At 35.6% G+C, this 14,428-nt stretch overlaps 1 long non-coding RNA gene across 2 annotated transcripts in view; it reads right to left on the bottom strand.

Annotated features, from left to right (window-relative positions):
* The window catches only part of LOC144287955 (uncharacterized), a 245,867-nt gene that overhangs the window by 174,436 nt on the left and 57,003 nt on the right, over positions 1-14,428 (bottom strand). The window lies entirely within an intron of this gene.

Below are 14,428 nucleotides of genomic sequence, written 5' to 3'. Positions count from 1 at the left end.
GACAAGGATATCTTGTCCGTTCCCCATGGTGGAGGCCATTTGGCACCGCCACCTCCTCATCCAGGGACAGTGGATTTTTGCCTGTGCCTGCCTTCAGGTGGGAAGAAGTCCTGTCACTACTCCAGTGGTTTAAGGTTCTTGCTTCTTAGGAGGGAAAGGTCTTGGAAAGTGTTTTATGCCCTGACCCAACAGCAGCTGATCATTTCCTAAAAGCCCTCCCTGCGGTGTAGCTCTCTCTCCTGCCCAGCTCCCAACCTTTCTTGTGAGTCCGTAGCAGGGAGATAAAAGTTTGCAAGTAAGCATAATACCCCCTGGATTTGAGGTTCCCTGTTTATCTGTCACATTAGGCCCCAGACATGAGAAAATTGTCAAAATTGTAGCTGACCTCTCCTTACTCCCTCGTAATGGAAATCACCACTTTCCCCCATACTCTGACAAAGGTGAAATGTGTCCCTTCTCTTTCTGAGTGTTTGTCACTCTGAAATTTAATTGCACCTGATTGTCTTGCAACCAACCCTCAGATGGGCTTAAGAAAAGATATGATACTGTGAACCACTCAACTTCTGTTTTTGCTTAGAGTTAGGACAATGTTCTCTCACACTTTTCTATATTTTATTCAGAAATGGATCTTCTTTCAATACCTTGAGTACTTCTCTTTCTAAAGGTTGCTTCCCTAGACATTATCTCTGCTTCCTTCATTTTAATTTATTTCTTTCCTCTTCTTTTTGTTTGCTTTGGTACATGTCTTTCCTATAGGGACTTTTTTTTCCAACTTTGAAAAAAAATTTTCATATTTTTTCCAATTTCTCAGAATCAGCCTTTCTTGGTCAGCACTGGGGCACATTCACTAGTGGGCCCCCCAGTGGAATGTTTCATTGGGGGACAACCCTTATCCCCACCTCCACAGTACTAATGTCTACATCACTTACCATATACAAATATATTCATCCCCGTTCCACAGGTTATACATTTGTGACAGGAAGTGTTCTACAAGCTAAGGGGTTAAAAGAAGTGGAGGTGTCCTTACTCAATCATCTTGGTCTTATGTATTCCCTGGTCCAGAGCCTCCCCAGGTCACTTTCTCTAAATATTCTTAAGACGATGAATGCTTGCTTCATCTTTTACCTTTCCAGGACTGACAGATTATATTGACTTTAAAGATGAGAAAGAGAATGATCCAGGGCTCCTAAAAAGATAGTTAAAACATTTTTCTGTTTTCAGTTCCGCTTTTCAATCCCACCTTCAGAAGGAAATATTGCTTTGAATTTGTAAGTTGATTTGGTGACAGGGCAAAGGTTACAGTATCTATAATACTCTACAGCTTTCTCTGGCTTTTCATTTTTTTCTTAAACATTACTTCTTTAGTAAGTACTATTTACTTTTCATAATTTTATTGATAGCTCTTATCCACTGTTGTCTGCCTTCCTATTGGCTTATAGGCATTCTTCAACTGCTTATTAAAGCAATAGTCAAAATCAGCCAGTTAAAAATGTTTGTGAGCACCACCATCACCATCATTACAATCACTGATGTCAGTATCAGTTTCCTGTATGTCTGACACTTTCCTACCCTCTTTCTTATCCATTTATAGTTATTTTTCATTTAAAGCTAGAACAGTATCTATTAAGTCATTACCATTAGCAACCAAAATATTTGCAAAACAATACCTGATAAGGAGCTAATATACAAAATATATAAGGAACTCAGACAACTCAATAGCAAACAGACAAAAACAAACAAAAAACCCAACTAAAAAGTAGACAAAGAAAAAAAAATAAAAATAAATTTAAATTTAAATTAAAAAAATTAAAAAGTAGACAAAGAACCTGAATAGATATTTTTCCAAAGAAGACAGGTATATGAAAATGTACGAAAGACAGGTATATGAAAAAACATCACCTATCATCAGGGAAATGCAAATCAAAGTCAAAACCACAATGAAATATCACCTCACCCCTATTAGAATGGCTGTTATTTTAAAAGACAAGAGATAAAAAGTGCTGGAGAGGGTGTGCAGAAAAGTGAATACTTGTACATTGTTGGTAGGAATGTAAATTGGTATAGTGATAATATAAAACAATACAGAGATTCCTCAAAAAATTGACAACAGAATTACTATATGATCCAGCAATCCCATTTCTGGGTAAACATCTAAAAGAAATAAAATCAGTATCTCCAAGAGGTAACTGCGCTTCCATGTGAATTGCAGCATTACCAAGATATGGAAATGGAATATTATTCAGCCAGAAAAAGGAAATCCTGCCATTTGTGACAACATGAAGAATCTAGAGTATATTATGTATTGTGAAATAAGCCAGACACAGAAAGCCAATACTGTATGATCTCACTTATATGTAAAATCAGAAAACTGAACTCATAGAAGCAGATAATAGAATGGTATTTGACAAGGATTGGATGTGGGGGAAATGGGGAGGAATTGGTCAAAGGATCCAAACTTTCAGTTATGAGATGAATATATTCTGAAGATCTACTGTACAGCATGATGATTACAGATAATTATACTGTATACAGATAATTATACTGTATTGTATACTTGAAATTTGCTAAAGGAGTAGATCTTAAGTGTTCTCACCATACAAACATACAAATAAGTAACTATGTGAGGTGATGGATATGTTAGTTTGTTTTGTTATGGAAATCATTTCAAAATGTACACATATATCAAATCATCATGATGTGCATCTTAAATATATAAAGTGTATTTGTCAATAATACCTCAATAAAACTGGAAAAAAATTTTAAACAGATGAAAATATTTTGAATGGTAGAGTCAATACTTAAACACAAGCTCTCTAACAACAGTGCCGATTCTTTACCACTATGCTATCACTGACACCTAAAAGTGTTATTAATTAAACACCAATAAGATTTTTGATACACCAGGGTCAATATTAGGTCTGTTTTACCTCATAATTGTATCTTACATGTGATTTCTAAGTAAGTTTTTTTATTAAGCCCCCTCCCTCAACCCCCCAAAAAGTTATCCCAAGTTACTAGGATTAATCAAATAATCTAACCTTAAAAATGAAAGGCTATATATTCATATTTTAGAGCCATTGCAGTATGGAAGCAGTAATTGCCACAAAGTTTCCAGTTAGCAGAATGCCTAAATATGTGTTTAGCGGATACTAAACAGGGCTGATTACATACTATTATCACTATATTATAATATGTTACATATTGCTATTTTATATATAATATCTTTGTATGGTGAGCAACTTGCTCCAATTCGCCTCTGTCTTTCCCAGTTTTAGCACCGAGTTCCCCATCCTGGAAAACCCGTCAGCCCCAGGCAAACCACAGTGCTCAGTTACCCTGTGTTTTTATTCTATATTCCAATTATTTAATAACATAGAAGCTATCACGGAAGTAATGCAATTCCATGTAGAGATTCAAAAAAAAAAAAAAACACACACTTTAAAGTTGAAAACCTAGAAATGGACACACAACAATATGGTCCATTGAACTTTGACAAAGCAGGGAAAAATATCCAATGGAAAAATGACAGTGTCTTCAACAAATGGTGCTGAAGAGGATACATTACACATTATATATAATGGTATATTACTCAGCCACCCAAAAGAATGAGATCTTGCTATTTGCAACAACGTGGATGAAACTAGGGCATATTATGTTAAGTGAAATAAGTCAGAGAAAGACCAATACCGTATGATTTCACTTATATGTGGGATTTCAGAAACATAACAGATGAACATGGAGGAAGGGAGAGAGAGAGAGAGAGAGAGAGAGAGAGAGAGAGAGAGAAGGAAGCAAATCACAAGAGACTCTAACTATACAGAACAAACCGAGGGTTGATGGAGAGGAGGTGGGTAGGGGTTGGGCTAAATGGGTGATGGGTATTAAGGAGGGCACTTGTGTTGAGCACTAGGTGTTATATGTAAGTGATGAATCACTACATTCTACTCCTGCGACTATATGTTAACTGACTAGAATTTAAATAAAATTTTGAAAAAAATAAAAAAGTTGAAAACACATACTGGTTATGAGATTGATTTTCACAGTGCTTTTGTTTTCCTTCATTCCTGTCATAGTATTGAGGGTCATCAAAAGTAGTTAAATTTAGGGTTTCACAGCAAGAGTAGATATTCAATTTGGAAAATAAAATAGATGTCTTTTAGTAGAGAAATCATTTCAGGGTGGAAATGTGCAATGTCACAGTGCAGGATGGGGAAAGCAAGGAGGACACAGAATAGATGCTGGTACAACATGAAGAGGACAGTAGGGAGGAAACTCCAGGAAGGGGATTATGTAGAAAAGTAGAATAGTAGTCTCTGCTAATGTCACCCTTGAATGCTTACTTGAGGGTTCAGATTTTCTCAGATATAAGAGAGAAGGGAAGTTTATAAGATGATGAAATAGTCTTTTACGAAGAACAAGCTACCCTAGTGTATATGGATGTCCTAAGGAGTTAAGAGAATCATCTAGAAAACTATTATACTGAAATTTGGTTTCTCTAGGCCTGGCTTGTTTTAAGGAAAGAGAGGAGGAATCAGCCATCTCGGAGATTCAAAAGGTTTGTCAGAGGAGGAGAAACTTCTTACCTCCATGTCTTCCCATGTGATAAGTATTTTTCTCATGGCGACACTTCCTGAGCAAAGGGCAGTGCCCATATAATCAGGAAATACATGGCACAACGCAAAATTTCATAAATAATAGCAGGAAAAATAGTGCTGACTATATACTGTGTTTCAAAAAAAAAAAAAAAAAAACCTGAACCTGGTTAAGTATGTTCTAAAGCTCTTGGTCTCACTTCATTGTTTATATAGTTCCATTCTACTTTGCTCTTGTAACCCTTGAGTGTTTCCTCTGTGAACAATGACTGTTCTCGGTTTTAAATATTCATGCAAGGAGCTGGACTGAGTAATATGAAATAGCCAAGTGACAGTAAGAAGAGGCACATAGGATAGATGATGCTCAGAGTTCAAAGCTTTCTGTTTTCATGTGTTTCACTGTGCATCCATTCATGAGGAGCTGTGGTTCAACACTACAGATAAAATATCATTAGAACAAATATTTTCCTCATTGAGTTCCAGGACTTTTTTCACTGATTAAATAAGCATGGTAAGTCTTATTTTTAGCTATACATTTTTCTAGATCTGAGGACAGGGTCTATCTTACTAACCATTAACTCAGTATTATCAAATTCCATTACAATAAAAGCAAGAAATATATGGCTCTGCACATTCGCTTGTTTGTTTGTTTGTTTTTTTCCTAGACACATTTGTTCATTATTTTTTCCTTTCCTTTCTTGTTGGAATTTGATGGTATATTTTGCCCACTATTCTGTGACTATATTTCTTCTTGCCACATTTTCCTTGTTTAGGCATAATTTTATATTATTCTATAGACTGCATCATTTATTATTTTTTTTAAGATTGTATTTATTTATTTGACAGCGAGAGAGCAAGAGAACACAAGCAGGAGGAGTGGCAGAGAGAGGGGGAGAAGTAGGCTCTCACTGAGCAAAAAGCTGGACCCTGGGATGGACCTGAGCCAAAAGCAGATGCCCAACCCACTGAGCCACCCAGGCACCCCAGACTGCATCATTTAATTCACAAATTATTTTTTGCAAAAAAAAAAAAAAAAAAAAAAAAGTTTAAAATGCCACAAAAAAGAAAACCAAAACAACTAGCATTGTGCTTCAATGGAAAGCCTGGTGTTGTGTCTCATTCTATTCACAGTAGTTAACAGGTGTGAATTGCTTCTTCACTAGCATAAATTTCCTGCTGTGCAGCCCTTTGTTCACTTCATGCTGCTTTCCTGCTCTATTATGACTGCAAAAATACCTGATTCTACCTTAATGTAATTTTAAATGTTTTACTGCTTTGAATAATGTTTATTTGGAAGACCCTTCCTGAAAGTGAATACAGTAAAGCAAGCATCACATATGTATACAAGTCCAGAAAGACTGCATGTACACACAAAAATATATAAATCATATATAAATATATATACATATATTTGAATGTGTTTGCATGCAACACTGCTTTAGTCTATAGAATCATATATATATGATATATATATATTTATATTTATATATATATAGGGATGTTTTGTCTATAGAATCACATATATATATATTTGTGTGGTGTGTGTGTGTGTGTATGCATTCATTAGTAAGAAAGTTTGGTTCAATACTGCAGATATAATATACTTCTCATTATCTCTCTGTCTTATTTTAGAGTTTCATCTTAGAGATTTATCTAAACTGGAAGGAAATTACTTCTGGAAATTTGTAGATACTTAGTGCCAGTAGCAGAGATATGAATTGATAAATATAACTTACTAATAAGTTTATTATGAAATTCATATCAGGAGTACTACCATTGTTGCATGAATTATTCAGAATATGCTCAGGATCTGGTGATCTTTCTGGGTCACTTTCTGGTTCCCACCTAGACCATGGAATTTAACTGGGGTGCCCTGTTCAGGAAAGGTCTGTGCTTAAAAAGGCTACCTCCCTATCACCATAGTAAACCTACCAGAGGGTGTTACTGTTAAAGAAAAATTTCTGACACATGTTCAAATGTTAAGGAAGACTGAAGTCAGGACTACTGTGATAGGTGTCAAGTCTATCACAACAAGAGAGAAATTGAGCTCAACTTTGAATACAAAAAGGAAAAATAAGGATGTATAGCCAATAAGTCAATGGATAGAAAATTACTGAGAGGAGACAAGGTTAGGGAGATTCTTGCTAAATTGACCTAATGGGATTCTTGCTCAAGGCAGACCAGAGTGACTAGAGATCAACAGGATAATAAGGAGGAGGGTAAGGAATTTTTCAGGTATCTATCAGGAGTGGGAGTATTCTCTCCAAACTGATTTAGTAGGATTCTTGCTAAATCTAGACTCTGCAAGGACAGACACTGGTACCCAAGGATGAAGCCTAGTTGAGAGGAGGGCTCAGGGCGGACTGACTAAAGGAGAGAGAGAGAATCTTTGTCTTAACCTAGTGGTATAATAGAAAAGACATTTTTTTCACCCACGGCAGGGATTATGGGAACGAGAGGCAACAAATGATGATCTATGTTGATCACGGGTGGCAGAGGCCATGTTAGCAGCCGTCCTACCCAGGGTGTTAGTGACAGTGCTAGACACAGCTACAGTGACAGCCCATGTGAAGTTTGGAAAAGAGCTCAGCAGACAGGGTAGCTCCAGAGTGGCCGTGCAACCCAGGCAGAGAAAGGATCAAGAGGAAGCCTGGAGTAGACAATGGGAGTCGGCAGCATAAGTGACTAAGAGGGATGAAATAAAGTGGATGAGCCATAATACACATAGACATTCCAGGTAGAAAAGGAACCTTTCAGGGATGCCTGGGTGGCTCAGCAGTTGAGCATCTGAGCATCACACTCAGGGCATGATTGTGGGGTCTGGTATCGAGTCCCAGGATCCTTGAGGGAAGTCTTCTTCTCCCTCTACCTTCTCTGCTTCTCTGTGTCTCTCATGAATAAATAAATAAAATCTTAAAAAAAAAAAAGAAAAGAAACCTTACATGTGAATCTGAGATACTATCTTGAGGGGGCTTATGAGAAAGTGATATTTTATTAAATTGACTTCATTTGTACCCATGGGCTGGTGAGGCCTGGAGACTCTCAGCAACTGAAATAATAATTCAAAATAAATACAAGTCATAAATGCATGCATAATAAAAAATGTGAATAAAATAAAAAAAAATAAGCTCATTTCTTATGTACCTTGTCAACTTGTCCTATCAGAATGTGGACTGTGAATGATAAAGTAATGAAGACGTCGGAGACAACAGCAAATACAAGTGAGGTAATTAAATATTACACAGAACACAAAGACAAGTAATTGGAATGCAAGGTGTTTTCTCTTCAAATAAGCTGTATGGCATTTCTACCTGCAGTTCCAGGGTCCAACTGATCAGCAGAGCATATTACAGTGCATACAACTTTGCATTCATTCACTCTTCCCTTGATGAGGTTTTCTTTGTGTAACCAGAAGAGTGCACAGTCCCATCCAGCCGCTGGAAATCCCTGAGTCAATATCTAGGTGACCTTTGGAGGATGAATGGCTGAGAACAGATTTCAAATATTGGCACAAGGAATCCCACTCTTAGAAGTAAGTCAAGTTGTTGCTAAACCAGAGCATGAAAGAATGGTAGACGTGACACAATCGTGGCCCCAGAGAATAAGAAATAAGAGTCAGGCTGGTGGTGGGACCTCTTGCGAGAGCCCTCCTCTGCTCCGGGTCCCACCGCTGTGGCCACTGCTGCTGCCCTAACTCAGCATTGCAAGTCATCGCTCAGACCCTCTTTGCTCAGCTTGTTCTGACATGCTTCCAACAATCAGTGTGCAAGTTCTTACTGAGTGCTTTTCCAGTGGCTGGGATCAACTTAGTCTCAGAGGAATGCAAAGGAAGTAAAAGGCTCCGTTCCTGCATCTGGGAACATTCGGTCAAGTTATGGGCAGGCGATTAATATGCATAATTAATAAGCAAACTACGAAAGATGTTTAACAGAAAAGCACTAATGCACTGAACGTAGAACTTGTCAGTTCATGTCATAGATTACACAGGTTATACAATTACTTGCAAATTTGGTTCTGCTATCCCTGTGTGATTGGGGCAATTCTTATTGTACCTTGATTCTCAGTGACCTGAGCAGTTAAACAAGGGGATTTGATTTTTTTGTTCCTCGAGCTTCCTTCCTCTCAAGGTTTATAGTTTATGAAATCCTTTCCAGTGCCTCACAAGAAAATTAGCCGTTTTATTTAATTATATTGAATTTTAAGTTTTGCTCAGGTTATGAACCACGTGTAAAGATTAATATTTGAAAAAAATACAACTTTAAAACAAATTGGAGATCTTAGATTCTCTTAATTTCACAACTCGATTAGCATTTTATAAGCCAAGAGGAATTTCTTCAGTAAGAAAATTTAACTTTGATCAAGTATTTTCAAATCATAATCATACATAGGTATGATTTTTTCCCATTCTATATGTTTATATACAGATATATATGCCATATATACATATACTTAGGTCTATGTACATGTATACATCTATATGCTATATGTACATGTGTACATTTGTTTATGTAATGCCATTAGTAGTTAAGAAAACACACTAAAAAATTCTTGTGATTTTTACATCAAATTCATTGACATTATTTCTTAAGTTATTAATTCTTATTTGCATTTCTTTCCATCTTTATTCAGGGCATTAGATAAGACCACATTGTTGAATATTAACATAGCATAACTGTGAAGCTGCCAATATAGCATTTTTAAGCAAGTTAAACAATATCCTTGAACAAATATTTGAACAAGTTTGTCATCTGCTCACACTTAACTAAATAATTTATGAGATTTGGTAGGGTCTGCATGCAGATGGGAATGCCATGGACATATTTTAAAACATGATATTGTTATGTTCATGAAGTCTGGAAAGCTTGAATTCAGTAAGTGGGGTATGTCATTTCATGGAAGAGAAAAGCCGTGTTGGCAGCATGGAGAACTTGCAGACACTAGTCAATGCAACTTGGTAATTGGATTTTGCTATTCTTAAGATTCTCTTTGGAATGAAGCATTTTCTCTACTCATGATTTGAAATCCTGTTTTATATTTTGCATTCCTTAAAATCATGTTGTATAAACATACTCAGAAGTTACAAATCAATAGTACATAATCATTTACTCTAAATTTTCACTAAACTTAACTCTCAAATAATTCATATTTACAGTCTCAACCAAAATTTTAACCGTTTAATTGCAGTAAATGGAACATATCTGTTTCTTTTTTTATCTAATTCATAAATATCTTGATAAATTTGGTGGTTGCATGTGCAGATAAATAAATGGTTCTCATTATCCAGGCTGTGGATTGAGCTTAAGTCAAAAATTAGAGCTTCTTAAATGACTCTGAAGGACTCAATAAAAAGTACACACATAAAAAAAACTGACCTCATTACACATATAATGTGTTCAATTATTCTAACACTTATGTTTTTCTCTAACAAATTGAACTGATGCACCCAAACAGAATTTTAAGGTTATAACTTTAGTTATTAGTTGCTTGCTACAAGAGCTTGGATGTTGTCATCAAATTGCTTAGTCTTCAATTCCTGTTGTCACTACTTATTTGATCTACAACCTTGAATAATTTAATTTTTCTTGGCCTCAATGATCTCATCTGTGGTATGGGAATATTAATAGCATCAAACTGATAAGCCTTGCATAAGGGTGAAATCGTTTAGTATATTTAAAATACTTAGTGCTTGATATATATGAAATAATAATTATTTTTATTATTAGTAACAATAACTATGGATATTATTGTTCACAATTCAGGATCAAAGGGGATCACAGATGCTGAAAGTAGAAAATTTATTCTCCTATTAATACTCAGAGCTTCTAATGATAAGAAAACAAAAATGTGGGAAATACTCTCTTTAACACTTGTTTGCAATGGAATAGCTAAGGATTGACACCTGCTTTCAAGAATTATTATAAGGTTTCACTAATAAAAACAATGTAATATTGGTATAAGGACAGATACAAATTGGCTGAGAAAACAGGAATTGATATTCACAAAAGAAAATATACAAATGGCCAACATGCTCATGAAGACAATCAACATCATTAGTCATCCAGAATTGCCAGTAAAAATAACAAGATACTACTCCACACCCGTTAGAATGGCTACAATAAATAAAGAAAAAATGACATTTTTTTCCTGACAATATTAACAAACCCAAATATTGGTAAGGATGTGGAGCAATTGGTGGTATTATAAAATGAAACCATCACTTTTGAAAACAATTCAGCCATTTCTTATGTTTTAAAATAAATATCAACATATGCTTACAGTATAGCTCTGCAATTTCATTCCTAAGTAATTGTACAAAAACAGAAAAATGCAGGTCTATACCAGGAGTTAAAAACTGGAAACAAAATAATGTTCATCAACAAGTTTATTGATAAACCTATTTTATGATATTAGTTCAAGGAAATAATATCACCAAAACCAAAGAAGTGGCTGATGAATCCCTGAAACATGCTGAGTGAAGAAAAGCCAGATCACAAGATAAATATGTGATTTTACAGACTGAAGTTCTACAACAGGCAAAACAAATCTATGGTTATGACAGAAATCATTATCAGTGGTTGCCTGGATCATGGGTAAGAGAGGGTGTGTGGATTGCCTATAAGGGACTATGAGATAATTTTTTTAAAGATTTTATTTATTCATGAGAGACACAGAGAGAATAGAGGCGGACATAGGTCAAGGGAGAAGCAGGCTCCACACAGGGAGCCTGATGTGGGATTTGATCCCTAGACCCCAGGATCATAACCTGAGCCAAAGGCAGACGCTCAACCACTAAGCCACCCAGGTGGCCCTATGAGGGAATTTTCTATAGAAATATCTCATATTGTGGTTAGGGTAGCAATAATTTTTACATTTTTATAAATAGACACCAAACTGTACAATTAAATGTTTACAGTTTAGTAGATATAAATTTAATCGCAATAAAATTAATTCCTAAAAAGTCAACGTTTCCTTTGTATTCTAGGGTTGATATTGGATTAAAAAAATAACAATTCACATTAATTTCCCAACCTAGCAAAAATAAGAATCAGGGCAGTTTCTTTGACAGTTCTTCTGGAAACATTGCTGCCATAACCCCATTCTGGGTCTGAGACAGGGTGTACATTTGGTAGATTAACGGGATAGTCATGTAGAAAGTAGAGACTGAATCAGCCATGAGAGGTATGGAAAATAAATTGACAGTCCTTGTTAAATATTTTTCACTACCAATAAAAATGCTGATATAATAAATGGAAAATATTAAGTGAAAAGAAGAAAGTTATAATAGTCTTGAATTTGAATCATAAATAGTCAATACCAATTAAAATGGGTTTTTAGATGTTGTAATATGCATCCATACTTTAGATGGAAAAATACTCAAAGTAAATCTCCCAAAATGACCCTTTTTTTATGTTATAAACAAATATAGTAGTTGATCTAATTATATAAACAAAGAAATAATTCTTCTCTTAATGTTAAGGATCCAAAATTCAAGTACTCCATAACAAAGGTAAGCATGTCCAGTTTGAAGTAGGTGACATTCTAGAGAAGGCAAAACTACAGAGATAGTGAAAAGATCAATAGTTGTCAGGAATTGAGGTAAGGAGGGAGGAATGAATAAGCAGAGCACAGAGGATTTTAGGGCAGTGAAAATACCCTGCGTGATAATTTAATGGTAGTTAGATATCATTATACATCTGCCCCAAATCATAAAGTATATGGCATCAACAGTGAACCCTAATGTGAACAATGGACTCTGGGTGATTATGATGTGTCCATGTAGGTCCATCAGCTGGAGCAAGTGTCATACTCCGGTAGGGGATGCTGACGGTGGGAAGGCTATGCATGTGTGGAGTCAGGGTATGTAGGAAATCTCTGAATCTTCACAATTTTACTGTGAACCTAAAACTGCACTAAAAAATAATATTTAAAATAAAAAATAAATTATGAGCATTTAGAAAATATAATACATTATAATGACATTATTTTTCATCAGTGATACTTAAGGTATTGTATATTAGTGAACTACAAATACAATGGAAAAGGACATATTTTAGTGTCTCTCCATGTATTTTCTATAAGATCCTTCAGAAGCTAGTGATCTAAACAGCCCTTACACCACATGCTGGTTCAGCTGGGAATGTTAATCATATTTTTATTCCTCTGGAGTGGAGAACACAAAGGCCACAAAATTTCCGCTATAAAGATGATTTATTAAATGTTGAATATTCTCCTTTTCTTTACTGTGCATTTGTTTGAGAAAACAACCATTGCAGGGGAAGAGAAACCATGTGACAACTAGTAATTTGCAAACAAACACACAAACAAACAAAAGGATTTGCTTCACTGATCCATGGCATTAGCAGAGTCTTAGGGGCTCATAACGAGCATATCGGCGGACAGCACAGACCTTCATCTCCAGGCTATGCACACACAGCCCACACTCTCATTCTCTCACACATAATACTCTCACAAACCATATGAATGCATCACAGAAGCAATGTCCATGCAACACACATATGCGCAACACCCCCACCCACACAAACATGCATACAGTGCACCAGCATCATCCACACATTTATGGCTAGTAGCAGGTATTTAAGAGTTATTACCTTAAGAAACGAATTAATTAAAGAGAAAAATGAAGACGCAAAGAAAGCTAAAGAGAGTGATAGATACTGCAACTTTGGCCCTGCCCCTCACAAAGTTACGGCCTTTCTACATTGAAACACATTGTGAGACTGAATAACTGGCAAATTCCTTTTCTAAAGAACATAAGTACACATATAATCATGTCCCTTATTGTATCCCAAGGCTCATCATAATATGGGGGACACAATAAATTCAAGAAATATTTGTTACATGAATAAATTAACGAGTAAGTATACTGATTGGATGAAATAATGAAAAATTATGGATCATTTTGTGGACTGAGAAAAAGTGTTGCATGCATGTATATACTCTCGGTGGTAATCTGCACATGGAGTGTCGTGCCAAATCTTCCTCTTTAATAGCTGGTTTTCACCCAATTAATTAAAAATGTTTTGATTATTTTTATTCTTTTATAATATATCACAAAAATGCTACTTATTTCCTCTGCCTGTACCCTAGTTAAAAGCCTCTTATTTCATACCTTGAAAAGATTGTTTAGAAGATTTCCCGTCTCTAGGTTCTCTCAATTCTAAACACATCAACCTGCATAGAAATGTCAGGCTAGTCTTTTTAAGGCAAGGATTTGGGCAATTTACTTCTGTGCTCAAACATCAATTTCCCAACCCCTGTATCTACAGAATAATTTTCAGACTCCTTATTGTCATATTCAGATTTCCTCCAGATGTGGTTGCACACTTTATTTTCAACTCATCTGCTTCTATATGTCTCTCGATTCCCCTAATCAAGTCAACTTAGTGTCCCGGTAACACATTGCCCTTTCCCATATTGATATTCCTGCTCACACAGATCCATTTTTTAAAATGGCATCCTGTATGCTCCATCCTTGCCCCAAATCTCATCAGGCCTCAGCCCTGATGTTTATGCTATAAAGACTTCTCTGAGGGCACCAGGAAATATTCTTTCATATGGGTAACATAACACTAATTATTATTAATTACTAATCATCCTGTATGATTCCCATATACCCAAAATATAGTATTCCTATATTCCTAAAATACAACAACATATTACTTCTTTAAGATAATAAGTATTAATGATAAAAGTCTAATAACTTTGGAAACCCTGGAAAAAATATACTGAAAACATTTGTTATCAAAAATGTTTCAAGCAGCCTTAGATAAAATGGAGCATTGATCAGGAAACGAATATTGGACAAAAGCCTCCCC

Source organism: Canis aureus, chromosome 17 (assembly GCF_053574225.1).
Source record: "Canis aureus isolate CA01 chromosome 17, VMU_Caureus_v.1.0, whole genome shotgun sequence".
NCBI lineage: Eukaryota > Metazoa > Chordata > Mammalia > Carnivora > Canidae > Canis > Canis aureus.
The sequence above is the reverse complement of the archived record's forward strand: the minus strand, read 5'-3'. Positions and strand labels throughout refer to the sequence as shown.